Source organism: Mesoplodon densirostris, chromosome 6 (assembly GCF_025265405.1).
Source record: "Mesoplodon densirostris isolate mMesDen1 chromosome 6, mMesDen1 primary haplotype, whole genome shotgun sequence".
In the NCBI taxonomy this organism is placed as follows: domain Eukaryota; kingdom Metazoa; phylum Chordata; class Mammalia; order Artiodactyla; family Ziphiidae; genus Mesoplodon; species Mesoplodon densirostris.
In genome coordinates this window covers 37,451,197-37,466,069 of record NC_082666.1, presented here as the reverse complement: position 1 = coordinate 37,466,069, position 14,873 = coordinate 37,451,197, and positions in this window count along the sequence as shown.

Here is a 14,873-nt window from a genome sequence, read left to right as displayed (position 1 = left end):
ATGGAGTCGGTGCCTAAGAACCAACTGTGTGCTTGTTAAAATGCAAATTTCTAGGCCCACCTAAGAGATTCTGATTCAGGGATGGGAATCTGGAATCTGCCTTTTCTTAAACAATGTCCTAGCTGATGCTCATGCTGATTCTGGTCTACAGACTATAAGAAATACTGCTCTCCACTCTACGACATAAATCACAGCAAGATCCTTTTTGACCCAGCTCCTAGAGAAATGGAAATAAAAACAAAAATAAACAAATGGGACCTAATGAAACTTCAAAGCTTTTGCACAGCAAAGGAAACCATAAACAAGACCAAAAGACAACCCTCAGAATGGGAGAAAATATTTGCAAATGAAGCAACTGACAAAGGATTAATCTCCAAAATTTACAAGCAGCTCATGCAGCTCAATAGCAAAAAAACAAACAACCCAATTCAAAAATGGGCAGAAGACCTAAATAGACATTTCTCCAAAGAAGATATACAGATTGCCAACAAACACATGAAAGAATGCACAACATCACTAATCATTAGAGAAATGCAAATCAAAACTACAATGCGATATCATCTCACACCGGTCAGAATGGCCATCATCAAAAAATCTACAAACAATAAATGCTGGAGAGGGTGGGGAGAAGAGGGAACCCTCTTGCACTGTTGGTGGGAATGTAAATTGATACAGCCACTATGGAGAACAGTATGGAGGTTCCTTAAAAAACTAAAAACAACTACCACACAACCCAGCAATCCCACTACTGGGCATATACCCTGAGAAAACCATAATTCAAAAAGAGTCATGTACCACAATGTTCATTGCAGCTCTATTTACAATAGCCAGGACATGGAAGCAACCTAAGTGTCCATCGACCGATGAATGGATAACGAAGATGTGGCACATATATACAATGGAATATTACTCGGCCATAAAAAGAAACGAAATTGAGTTATTTGTAGTGAGGTGGATGGACCTAGAGTCTGTCATACAAAATTAAGTCAGAAAGAGAAAAACAAATGCCGTATGCTAACACATATATATGCAATCTAAAAAAAAAAAAAAGGAAAAACCTAGGGGCAAGACAGGAATAAAGATGCAGACCTACTAGAGAATGGACTTGAGGACATGGGGAGGGGGAAGGGTAAGCTGGGACAAAGTGAGAGAGTGGTAGTGTATATATGAACATATATACACTACCAAATGTAAAATAGATAGCTAGTGGGAAGCAGTCGTATAGCACAAGGAGATCAGCTTGGTGCTTTGTGACCAGCTAGAAGGGTGGGATAGGGAGGGTGGGAGGGAGACTAAAGGGGGAAGCGATATGGGAACATATGTATATGTATAACTGATGCACTTTGTTATAAAGCAGAAACTAACACACCATTGTAAAGCAATTATACTGCAATAAAAATGTTTAAAAAATGACTAAACCTTAAAAAAAAAAGAAATACTGTACTCATACCTCCACCCATTTCTCTAAATCATAAATTGACATGCCCCTTATTGTCAATAGCACTTTTAAGTTCTTTCTTTGGAAAATTTTCCTGTTTGCTGAAAAGTTGCTTAGATAGGCAGATTTCTCTTACAAAATTCTATTACTGGGTCCTTTTGCTCTAAACTTTTAGTGTTATTTTTATTGAACAGTTACCAGGTGCTTAAAATTTGGGAGAAGATCTCAGATGAACTAAACTATCTGTTGACAGATTCACGTCATAGGTCTGGCTGTAAAGAGCCTCACAGTGGAGTAGATATTTTCCAAAGTCCCCCAAACTTCTTTGGCTGGCCCTGCAGGCTCCTAGGAGCTGGGCCTCACCTGGCCACAGAAATATAATTTACTGCCAGCACAGAGGGCTACCTGTTAACGTGGCTTTCTTCACAAGCCAGCTCTGGAGTGTGTGGCTGTGTGTATACTCCTTTGTGGTCACTATCCATTACAGAGGTTGGGCTGGAGAAAGTACTGAGCTGACAAGTACTGGAAGCCTTGGCACTGAGTCTTATTAGTGAATCTTTGGATAGGATGGAAAGCCTGTTTATTGGCTATGTGCCCCATGAGCGTGTTTAGTTCCATCACTAGGAATGATCTTTAAAGGCATCTAGAAGATGAACATTCAGACATCATATGACCCAACAGTTCCCACTCCCAGAACACAACAGAAATGCATATGTATATTCATCAAAAGATGGATTCAAGAATCTCCACAGTGGGCTTCCCTGGTGGCTCAGTGGTTAAGAATCTGCCTGCCAATGCAGGGGGCACCGGGTTGGAGCCCTGGTCCAGGAAGATCCCATATGCCGCACAGCAACTAAGCCCGGGAGCCACAACTACTGAGCCTGTGCTCTAGAGCCCATGAGTCACAACTACTGGGCCCACGTGCCACAGCTACTGAAGCCCGTGTGCCTAGAGCCCATGCTCTGCAACAAGAGAAGCCACTGTGATGAGAAGCCCGCACACCACAATGAAGAGTAGCCCCTGCTCGCCATGACTAGAGAAAGCCTGCATGCAGCAACGAAGACCCAACACAGCCAAAAATAAATGAAATAAATTTTAAAAAAATCTCCACAGCAGCAGAGATTTATAGTAACCAAAACTAGAAAAAACTCACACGACTGTCAACAGTGGTGTAGTCACACAATAGAACATTATACCACAAGACGAATGAAGAAACAACGTGCTGGGGAGTTCCCTGGTGGTCCAGTGGTTAGGATTCTGGGTTTTCACGGCTGTGACCCCGGTTCATTCCCTGGTTGGGGAACTGAGATCCCACAAGCTGCGTGTTGCCGCCAAAACAAAACAAAATAAAAACAAAACGTGGTGAATGAATTACACAAATATAGTGTTGAGTGAAAAAACCTAGATACGACAAAAGAATGTCTCCTGCTGATTCCATTTGTATAAAATTCAAAAACAGGCAAAACTAATATATTGAGCTAAAAGTCGACTAATGTCACCTTTGTGGGCGTTTCTAGGGTACTGATAATATTCTGTTTCTTAATGTGGGGCTGGTTCTTTGTAAAAATTCAGCAAGCAGTACATTTCTGATCTGTGAGCCTTTATGTGATACTTCAATAAGAAGTTTACGTACATAAGGCATCTAGTCTGCAACCCTCACTTCATAAGTGAGGAAGCTGAGGCCCAGCTGTGTTAAGTAACTTGCTCGAGGTTGGCCAGTCAGTTCTAATGCTTGTGCTCCCTCCCACTTGGATGCGTACTGATGCAATGTGGGTTTGGGGAACGCTGGTCTGGGGGAAGCCAAAAGGTAAAGAAGTGATTAAATAATCAAGAGAGAGAGAAAGATGTGTGAGCAACTGTTAGTTGCCACCAGTCCTTTGCCCCTCATGACTGCTAGTTGTCCCGTCTCTCTTCCTCCCTCACCCTTCAAATGCAGCTTTGCGAGGCCCTGATGCCTGGGGCTGCTACAGCCATCTTGTGGCCACAAGCGAGACATTCCCAACTCCCTGAGTATAGCTGAACGCATAAATGGAATGTGACCATTGTCACTGATGGCGTCATTGAGCCACTACACCTGACTCCAGATTTCTTAAATAAAAAATACACATCCCAGGCTTCCCTGGTGGCGCAGTGATTGAGAGTCCGCCTGCCGATGCAGGGGACACGGGTTCGTGCCCCGGTCCGGGAAGATCCCACATGCGGCTAGGCCCGTGAACCATGGCCGCTGAGCCTGCGCGTTCCGAGCCTGCGCTCCGCGATGACAGTGAGAGGCCCGCGTACCGCAAAAAAAAAAAAAAAAAAAGTCCAGTCTCACTAGAGATCTATGAAATGTGAACAAAAACAAAAAGATGCAATCTTTGCTCAACCTACTGGCAAACATTTCAAGATCAATAAATTATAATCAGGTGAAGATCATGTGTTACAGGGCCTGAAATTTAAACAATTTAGGGGGCCCTTTTCAAGAAAAAGAATTCAAAATTTCAAATACAAAATTTTGTACAAAGGTGAATATTTATTTAGGATGATAATGTAAAACACCACAATTATAAATTTTATAAAACTGATAAATATCCCAAGCCTCACAGAAATTTTTTTAATTATTTATTTTCTGCCTGACAAACCTCTACAATATTATTTTCCATAGTCTTTGGATGCAAGTTCTTTAATACCTTCTTCTATAATATTTTATAATATTTTCTATAGAGAGAGTAGAAAGATAATGAAGTCTTCTAGAATGGTTGATTGAAATTTGCTTTAAAAATTTTTTTAAATTGAAGTATAGTTGATTTACAATGTTGTGTTAGTTTCAGGTATACAGCAAAATGATTCAGTTATATATATATATATATATTCTTTTTCAGATTCTTTTCCATTATAGGTTATTATAAGATATTGAATATAGTTCCCTGTGCTATATAGTAGGTCTTTGTTGTTTATCTATTTTATATATAGTAATATGTATATTTTAATCCCAAACTCCTAATTTATCAAAACCCCCCCGAAATTTGCTTTTTTATTATTGATAGTTTAAAGTGTTTCTTTCAGCTTTATATTTGTTGTTGGTAATGTGCTAAGATCCAATCTGATACATTAGCAGGCATAAAATATGTGGCTTACAGTAGTGACAGTGAACCTCATAAATACATCCCACTAAACTCAAATAGATGCACCCCCAACTCAACTTTCAAAAATGCCTGCAGACACTCTAAGGTCATCCAACCCAAGGGGAAGTGTGAGTGGAGCAGAAAGGCACAATTGTCTTAACTTTTTGCCAATAAAATGACTTACTTTTTCAAATATTACAAGAATATTATACATGACCCTGTGAGCAAATTGCTAAGGCTTCTCCCTGGGCCTTGGGAGGTAAGGGTTTGGGGGGAAAGAGATATATGTTCAAGTAAAGGACTCTGAAACTGAAACTTCATCCCTTCGCAGGAAATTGGCCTCTGCATCCACTGATACTGAGGACTTAAGGAGAGGACGCTCTCAAAGAGTGTGGGCAGAAACATACGGTGCTGTCAAAATAAAAGCGCTCCTATCTAAGGATATATGTGCAAAGATGTTCATTGCAACCTTGTTTGTATAAAAAAAGGAAAGTGGAAACATACGTGTACATCCCAAAGGAAAAGGTTGAACAAATTATAGTACATCCACACTATATTATCCAGCAATAACAAATGAATTAGAGCTCTATATGTTGGGAGGTCTATGGTACATTAAATTTAAAAAGGCAAGTTGTATACATCAGAAATTAACACAACATTGTAAATCAACTATACTTCAATAAAATAAATTTTAAAAATAAAAAAGGCAAGTGGTAAAGTAATCTGTATAGTGGGATCACTACCTATGAACATATATATGTGTAAATGTATATGTGTATATGTTTATATGAGAGTAGGAAAATGCATGATAGTATATGAACCAGACAATTTAGGTTTACATCTTGGGGTGATGGGACAGCAGGGCAAGCGCAGGCCAGATTAACATTATCTTTCTACAACTTCATTTGTTTCCTTTCACACATTACAGTGAGCATTTATTTCTTTTGTAATTTAAAAATTCTAATAAGGAAAAATTTTAAATCAAAACATATGAAACATCTGAGTTAAATATATTTACAATGTTTCCTACTTCTTTTCCAAGACTAAGCAACATTCTGTTATAAGCCAATGTTTTGCTTATCTTTCTCCACTCCTAAAGTGATACAATTACAAGAAGAATTTTAAGAAATCTCCATTATGGGACTTCCCTGGTGGCGCAGTGGTTAAGACTCTGCACTCCCAGTGCAGGGGGCCCGGGTTCAATATCTGGTCAGGAAACTAGAGCCTGTGAGCCGAAACTAAGGAGCCCACGTGCTACAACTAAGACCTGGTGCAACCAAATAAATAAATAAACATTAAAAAAAAAAAACTCCATTATACCCCAATTAACAGGCCTTAGCACTTAAAAAAAAAAAGACTTTATCACGTATCACTTTCTATTTCAAATTATATTTATATGCTACACAACAGCAACAAAGACATTTTTCAGGCACAATCCTAGACGTCATGCTCCCCCCACTCCTTTTTGTCCTAGCTTCACTTTTGTCAGATGTGTCTTGAGACACGTGTTAACAAGCAAAGTTGAATTCATGTCATATATTTTGAGGCACACTACAGAAGCATTTACAATTTTAGAAAAACTTTCAATATTACTTCTTATTAGAATTTTTTTTACACTTCAGAATTATGTGTCCTTTGCTAATAACTGTATATATAATGTGTATTTTTACTGGAACTTATATGTTCCCAGCACCTTCATTTTGATGATGATCTTAAGTTATTTTAATATTCTGAATACATTCTGAATATAAAACATAGCATATTCTGAGTTGTCTGGATGACCACCATTTAATTGACTAATGAAATAGATATCAGTTCCCTATATTTACATTTGTTTAAGATCAAGAAACTATCAAATATTTCGACATCAATTTCCTTACGTTAATGACAAATGAATAGCAACAGTCTTAATACATGGAAACTTGTGCCCATTCAGGCCCATCTGAGCATCTGTAGGGCCTGAACCAGAGTACAGATGCGGGCTTACATTCCATATGTCTAAATATTTAAAAGTTATACATCCAGCTAACAAATATGTGTAAAGCTATGGCTTTGAAATGACTGAAAGCTGGCTAAATATCAAAGGCAACTAACTTTATTTTTCATGTCTGGGTGGTCTGTTGACATTTGGTATGAGTGATAAAAAAATATTGACACATAAACAGTTCACAAAATTTATTTTTCTTGCCTTGATAGCAGCAAAATAATTATTTACATAATAAGATTATAAGATTTTTCACATAAATGGTGTGTTCAAAGATAAACTAAGGCATATTAAAAATTGTAAGAGTTTATTTGAGGAAAAATCAATTTGAAGCAGGCAGTGACAAACCAGAAGTGGTTAGGCGCGCTCCACGGACAGGAGCTGGGGAGAGACTTTTATAGAGAAAGGGTGGAAGTAAAGTAAAGAAATGATGGATTGTCTATAGCATAAAGCCTACTTGGCTGTTAGTGACTGGCTGTTCAATTTCATAACCTTGAGTTATTTCCAGGCTTAGATTTGGGTTTGTCACAGCATTAGAGCCACCTCAGTCTAATAGCTTCCTTGATTAATTAAACAACAGTAATGTCAAATTGGACAAAGTTTCTTAAGTGATTGTACTTCTTAGGTAGTTTTTTATTACTTTTAATTTAGAGAAAATTTGTTCTTTGGTAAGTAAACAACAACTGAAATTGCCAATTAAATTCTTAAAGTAATACTTAGATTCAGAAATAAATCACAAATTTTATATACCATATTAAAACACTGAAATAGGGATACATGTGATAAATTATTATCATAGAATATTAGAATATATTTTAATTTCATCATAAATGATCACTTATATTGCAATTTTTACCATTTCTTAAAGCAATATCTAGAGTCATACAGTAAAGAATCAGTATTATGCTTCACTCATGGTACATATAAACAGACATATATACAAATGAAAGGAAAATCAATTATTTAATATTTCAGAAATGTTCCTCAGTCACCAGTCCAAATGTACTAATTCATGAGCAATTCCAGAATCACAAATGATAATAAGAAGAAAAGCAAGAAAGTGGAGTTTCAGCACTAAAGAGAAAAATTGTTGGTTGTTCCAAGAATTTATTGAATTCATCTGATCTGAGAGGAAGCATTTAGAATAATTAGTTTTTTCTCTTACCTAAGTACTTCTGCTGCTCAACTCTTCCTTGCACTAAAAAGCAGTGTCCATTTTTGACCTTGTGAGAAAATAGGAAAAATATATGTTGGTTTCTGCCTTCCATTCCCCACCTCATTCCTGGCACAGAGCCCCTGAAACTGTCGTGAATTCCTAAGTGTTAAGAACATTAGGGGACTTCCCTGGTGGTGCAGTGGCTAAGACTCCATGCTCCCAACACAGGGGGCCCGGCTTCGATTCCTGGTCAGGGAACTAGATCCCACACGCATGCTGCAACTAAGTTCACATGCCACAACTAAGGAGCCCGCCTGCTGCAACTAAGACCCAGTGCAACCAAATAAGTAAATATTTAAAAGAAAGAAAAAAGAACATTAGGAACCTCTTCTGTTCTAATAGTTGGCCTTTGACCCTGGCTTCTGAAACAGGGTTCCTAAATCCACTGGAACGTCCTGGGTAGCAGGAGTAGTTTTTGTTCTAATGAGGCAATTCTGGGTGGGCTCCTGGGTGGCAGCTAATCACCACCAGTGAGACCAAGTCATGATGAAAAGCTTAGAATTTTCAGCCCCATTCCCCAGTCTCCAGAGAGGGGAAAGGGGCTGGAAATGGAGCTCATGATCCATCCTGCCTACATGATGAAGTCTCACAAAAATCCCAAAGCATGGGGTTTGGAGAACTTCCAGGTTGATGAACCTCCACATACCAGGACAGCGACACACCCCAACTCCACAGTGACAGAAGCTCCTGCACTTGGGGCCCTCTCAGATCTCGCCTCATGTGTGTCTTCATCTGGCTGTTCATCTGTATCCTTTATCATATCCTTTAATGAACTGCTAAACATAGGTGTTTCCCTGAGTTCTGTGAGTCGTTCTAGCATATAATCGAATCCAACTGGAGAGGAGGTCATGGGAACTTCCAATTTGTCGCCAAGCCAGATAGAAGTTGTGGGTAACCTGAGGATCTATAGCCTGCGGTTGACATGTGAAGTGGGGGTGGGCAGTCTCAGGGGCCTGAGCCCTCACCCTGTAGGATTTAACGCTATCTCCAGGTGGATGGTGTCAGAAGAGAGTTAGATTGTAGGACGCTCAGCTGGTGCCTCAGAATTGTGTGGAACCATCCCCCACCTCTGGTGTCAGAGGGTTGTGGGTGTGATAGTAGTGTAAAGGAGACACACAGGAGCAAGACTGGGTTTCTACCCAACCCAGACCTCAATGGGTGCATAACCCAAAAACTTTTACAGCATTCCAACCCAGCTGCCTTCTGCTTTAAGAGCAGAGGGCAAGAGATATGAAGTGTTTCCATCAGGCCTGAGTAGTGTTAGGAGCAGTTATTCAAGGTTCTAGGTTATGCTGGGCCAGTGCCAAGTGACAGAGGTTCTCATCTGTTCCTTAACAAGTGTGTGTGTGTGCGTGTGTGTGTACATGTGTGTTTTATGCAAGACCCTCTAATATGTGGGGGAAGCAGCCCCTTTTGCTTGAGCCTAAGGATAGTACTGGGCCGAATGAAAGCCAAATGACTTCACACAGCGCCATGCAGATGAAAGTTTACAATCTTGAGTAGAGAAAACTGGTGGGAGAGGCAAGCAAAGTCAAAGAAATGCATGCTGTTGCTAAGGGCATCCTCTTCACACTGTGAATAGTGACCAAGTTTGCCAAAACATCAGTGTCACATAAAATTTAACATTGATTTGAATGTATTAGTTTTGTGTTTTTTTGAGTGATTAAGTTGTAAACAATGCTTAATTTTGAGAAATATCATATTTACCTTGAAAATCTTGTAAAGGTAAGTAGGACTTGTGTTGATTTACAGGTGTTAGGAGTAAAATATAGAAAACGATCATTCCTATTGTTGCCAATTAAAAGATTTCTCAAATAATAAAACAATGTTTTAAAAATGCCCTGGGAGAATCATATGCTTAAAATAAACCACAGTGTAACGAGAGACAGGCATGTTACTAATTCAAAGCTATAGTCACATATTTAGGTATTAGATAGTAGATACTGTGAAAGAAAAAAATGGAGTCAGTATTGCTAACAGACTTCTCTAAAATGCTGCCAGGGGAATTCCTTGGCTGTCCAGTGGTTAGGACTCTACACTTCCACTACCGGGGGCCCAGGTTTGATCCCTGGGTGGGGAACTAAAATTCCGCAAGTCGCGTGGTTCGATAGATAGATAGATAGATAGATAGATAAATAAATAAATGCAGCTGGAAGGCCCCTGAGGAAATGTGACTTATGCACACCTCAGCCCAGAAGGAATCTGACCTCTTGACCACTTATTGTCTTAACACAGACATCCAGAACATATGCCCAATGTTCAGAAACTCAAGATATTTACTGCACCCTTACCCTAAAGCAACTTTTGACAACCAACCCTTAAGGACTAATATTTCCTTTCTTCTATCAGAGTAGAGCCTCATGGCTTTTGCCTTTATAAGCCCCTGACACTTCCTCTTCCCCAGAACACTCTTTTGGTTTTACCCAAATCTGTGTCTCCAGAATTGCAATTCTTAAGACCCCCAAATACACTCTTTTCTTATTTGCAGCCTTCTGCGTTTTTTGGGTTGACATTACTGAGTAGGAACCTTCCTTTAAAACAATGGGAAAATACTGTAAGAGATTACATTTGTAGCTCTTTTAACAGGATAATGTTGGTGCAAAATCTTCCTGTCTGATTTGTCTAGTATCATCCACATTGCCCAATATGGTACTTTACATGTAGAAAGCACTCAAGGAAATAGCTCAGATAGTTAACAAAAAAAAAACAAATTGCAAAAGAATATATATATCAGATAGATAGATAGACTATCAACATTTTTATAAAATCTTAAAACAATTTAATATATCTTAGGGATACAATGTAGCAAAAGTTTAAAGATATGTACTGGAGCAATGACAACTAAATTCAGGAAAGTGGCTTACCTCCGAGGTGGAGCGAGAGGAACACGGTGGGGGAAGGGTGCCTGGGAGAACTCAAATGTACTTGAAATGTTTTACTTTTTAGGCCAGGTAGTAAGTTCCACAGTGTCTATTATATTATTAGTTATAGATTTTTGTAAGTCTGAACTATTTCATTAAAATGCAACCCAGACAGGACTTCCCTGGTGGCGCAGTGGTTGAGAGTCCGCCTGCCGATGCAGGGGACACGGGTTCGTGCCCTGGTCTCGGAAGATCCCGCATGCCGCAGAGCGGCTGGGCCCGTGAGTCATGGCCACTGAGCCTGCGCGTCCGGAGACTGTGCTCCGGCAGCGGGAGCAGCCACAACAGTGAGAGGCCCGCATACCGGGAAAAAAAAAAAAAAAAGCAACCCAGACAAAAGTCTTTCCAGCATTTGTTTCTCAAGTACTCTCACACGTGCTCTGAGTGAGCTGTGAAAAGTAAGGTATTCAATATTAGTTTCCTGTGGCAGTTGTAACAAATGATCACAGACTTGGTACCTTTAAACAACAGAAATTTATCCTCTCACGGTTTTGGAGACCAGAAGTCCAAAATCAGTTTGTGCTGAAATTAAGGAGGGGAGAATGTTCTTGCTTCTTCTAGCTCCTGGGAGCTGCCAGCATTCCTTGGTTTGTGGCTGCATCACTCCAGTCTCTGCCTCTGATCACACCATCTTCTCTTCTGCCTATGTCAAACCTCCCTCTTCCTCTCTCTTATAAGGACATTTGTGATTATCCAGGGCTCCCCTGGATAATCCAGGATAATCTCCCCACCTCAAGATCCTTAATCACATCTGCAAAGACCCTTTTCCCATATAAGGTAACCTTTACAGGTTCCAGGGTTCAGGATTAGGTCTTGACCACAAATGCCTTTGTCTCCAGTTACAATAGGAATGCAATCCTTTCCTTAAGTCACAGCTGAATAAAATTGGCCCAGGAGTAGTAAATTAAAGGTACTAATGAATTTTACAGGAACTGGAAGAATGCTAGGGGATTTGGAGAAGCATAGGGCTGGCATTTTATCATTAATGATCTCAAATAAGAGTCTTTCAACAACTATGTTAAATTTATAGATGGCACTGAACCTGGGGAGTAGTAACAGTGTTAGTGCAGTAGTTTAAGAAGAACAAACACCTTGAACTTTAATGGAACAGTCCTGCTGAAGAGCGTATTAGCAGCACACAGTGAGAGCCCACAAGGCATTATTTGACTAAAGGATTAGATCAGCTTTTAAAGCAGTGAAAAAACAAAAGTGAGATTCTGGCCTGCACACTTAAAAGCATCCTATAGACAAGGACAAATCATTCAGTTTGTATTTCCATTAAATATCTATTGAATAAATGAATAAAAGGGCACATTTCAGCTTTCATTAGGTTTAAAAATCAATCAGCAGGTGTACCTGCTTAGCACTCTTCTTGGTACTTTGAGGATACTGGCATGTAGTAGAAAGTTGGCCCCTTAGAGGTGACCAAATGAGAAGGAGCTGACATGAAGCATTACATGGCACTCAGGCTGCCAGGCCTCCTGAGGGGTTTAATGCAGTTCAGTGAGTCCTCTTCATAGCCCACCCAAAACAGTGGGGTTCAATCTATTTAATTAAAGGGACAAACCAGTGGCAAAATAAAAGTTACTTTTTAAAAGTCAATCAATCTGTTAAATGAAACACTTCTAATCTAACCCTCACCCCTTCTTGCGGACCCCCTCTCCTTGCCCCACCTGAGAAGACACCTCTTTTCCTTCTCCCATGGGTGAGGAAGCAGAGTGGCCTAATGCCTTGGTATCTGTGCCACACAGACTTGGCCTGCAAACCATGGTCTAGACCTGACTCCACACGGGGAGTGGGACTCAATCTGCACCAGGGAACCCCTCCCTCACATTCTTAACCTTGGCCATGGTTATAAACGCCAAGGGGCGACTGCACCTAGTGGCTTAGTTCACTATTGTAATCAAAAAATGGTAGCATCTTGGACAAGTTTCAATGTATCCATATCTTTAAAATTGATAGATGATCATTGTATCCTTCTCAAAGGTTGGTCTTGAGATAATACATGCAGAGTCCTAGCATACAGCAAAGATTCAATGAAAGATTCCCCTAAGGTTTCTAGAGGTTTCATTCCATGGTAAGCAAATTCTCCTTAACCAAACCATCGAGTCACCTATCTCCTGACTTAATTGAAACCCACTTCTCCTTCAAGGGTAGCTTCCCTTGTATTTCTACAAGGTGGAAAATGCTCTTGTGTCCAACCAGGCATATCATGGTAGAGGATGCTTTTATTACCCTTTTCCACAGATGAGGAAATTGAGGAACAGAGAAATACTTTGGCTAAGTGTTCACCCAGTGAGTGGCAAAGCAAGAATCTGAACCCAGAGAGTCTGGTTCTAGAGGCTGCTCTCTTAGCCAGTGGGCAATTCTGCCCCTTTTTGTAGCTAAAAGTCTCCTAGACTAAGTTCACTTCATTTTCTATGATAGGATCTGAAGTAAGAATACATTTTGCTTGAGCAATGTAGCTGTAGTAGCCAGCTTCTAGGATGGTCCCTGCTTTGGACTGAATGTTTGTAGCCCTCCCACACCTACCTCAATCCTAATCCCCAATGTGATGGCCTTTGGAGGTGGGGCATTTGTGAGGTGATTAGGTCATGTAGGTGGGAGTCCTCATAAATGGGATTAATGCCCTTGTAAATGAGACTCAGATCCCTCACCCCTGCAGCCATGTGAGGTTGCTGCAAAAAGACGGCCATCCATGAATGAGGAAGTGGGCCTTCACCAGAGCCCAACCAAGCTGGCACACCTTGATCTTGGACTTCCCAGCCTCCAGAACTGTGAGAAATAAATTGCTGTTGTTTATAAGCCATCAAGTCTATTGTATTCTGCTGTAGCAGCCTGAATGGATAAAACCGTCCCCAGTGATCCCACCTCCTAGGAGGCACAGCCTTGTAATAGTTCCCTTCCACGCTGTACCAAGGCTGGTCTGTGTGACACACAGTATATGGCAGAAACAGTGGTATGTCACTTCCAAGATCAGGTTATAAAAGATACTGTTGCTTCTGACTTGATCACTCTCATATCACTTGCTCTGGCTGTGAGTTGCCATGTCATGAGCAACCCTATGGGAAGGCCTGCATGGTAAGGACTTGAAGCCTCCTTCCCTTAGCCACATGAGTAAGCTTGCAAGTAAATCCTTCCACATAGTTGAGCTTCAGAATGACTATATACCCTGCTAGCATCTTGACTGCAACCTTAAAAAAGATCCTCGGCCAGAACTACCCCTCTATTGCTGTCTTGATTCCAGCTCCTCAGAAACTGTAAGAGAATAAATATTTGTTGTTTTAAACAGCCAAGTTTGGGGATTATTTGTTACAAGCAATAGGTAAGTCATACAGTAATTGTCTCAAATTCCTACACAGTTTATTTTAAAGGCTGTCTGGCGCAATGCATTTCCCATAAATATTTAATCATAAAATAGCACAAGAGGGTTAGGGTGGCTCCAACTGGAACCTGAGGACTATTCTTAGCTCTCTACCTTGATACTGAAGGTCTGTAATAATCATAATGGCTTCGGGAGGAAGCACTTCACAGACTGCTACCTGGCATTTCCTTATCAGTTAACAGCGCCACAGGATGGTCCCATGCATCCCTTTTGTCTTGGACTTTCCCCTAGTAGATATGTAGGCTCTACCTACTTATCAGCTGACTTACTGATCAAGTAACAAGATATCCAGTAAAACACAGATCTTTCATAATTACCCCCATCATCACCATTCATCTCCAGAACTCTTTTCATTTTATAAAACTGAAACACTATTCCCATTAAATAACAACTCTTCATTGTCCCCTTCCCCCCAGCCCCTGGCAACCACCATTCTCTTTCTGCCTCTATGATTGTGACTACTCTAAGTACTTTATATAAGTGAAATTACACAGTATTTGTCCTTTTGGGACTGGCTTATTTCACTTAGCATAATATCCTCAAGGTTCATGCATACTGTAGCATATATCAGAATTTCCTTATTTTTAAAAGGTGAATATTTCATTGTATGTATATGCTACGTTTTGCTTATTCATTCATCTGTTCAAGGATATTTGTGTCGCTTCCACCTCTTAGCTATTGTGAATAGTTCTGCTATGAACATGGATGTTTACATACCTCTTTGAGGCCCTGCTTTCAGTTCTTTTGTGTATAAACCCAAAAAACCTTTAATTTTTTGAGTAACTGTTATACTGTTTTCCACTAGTGGCTGTATCATTTTACATG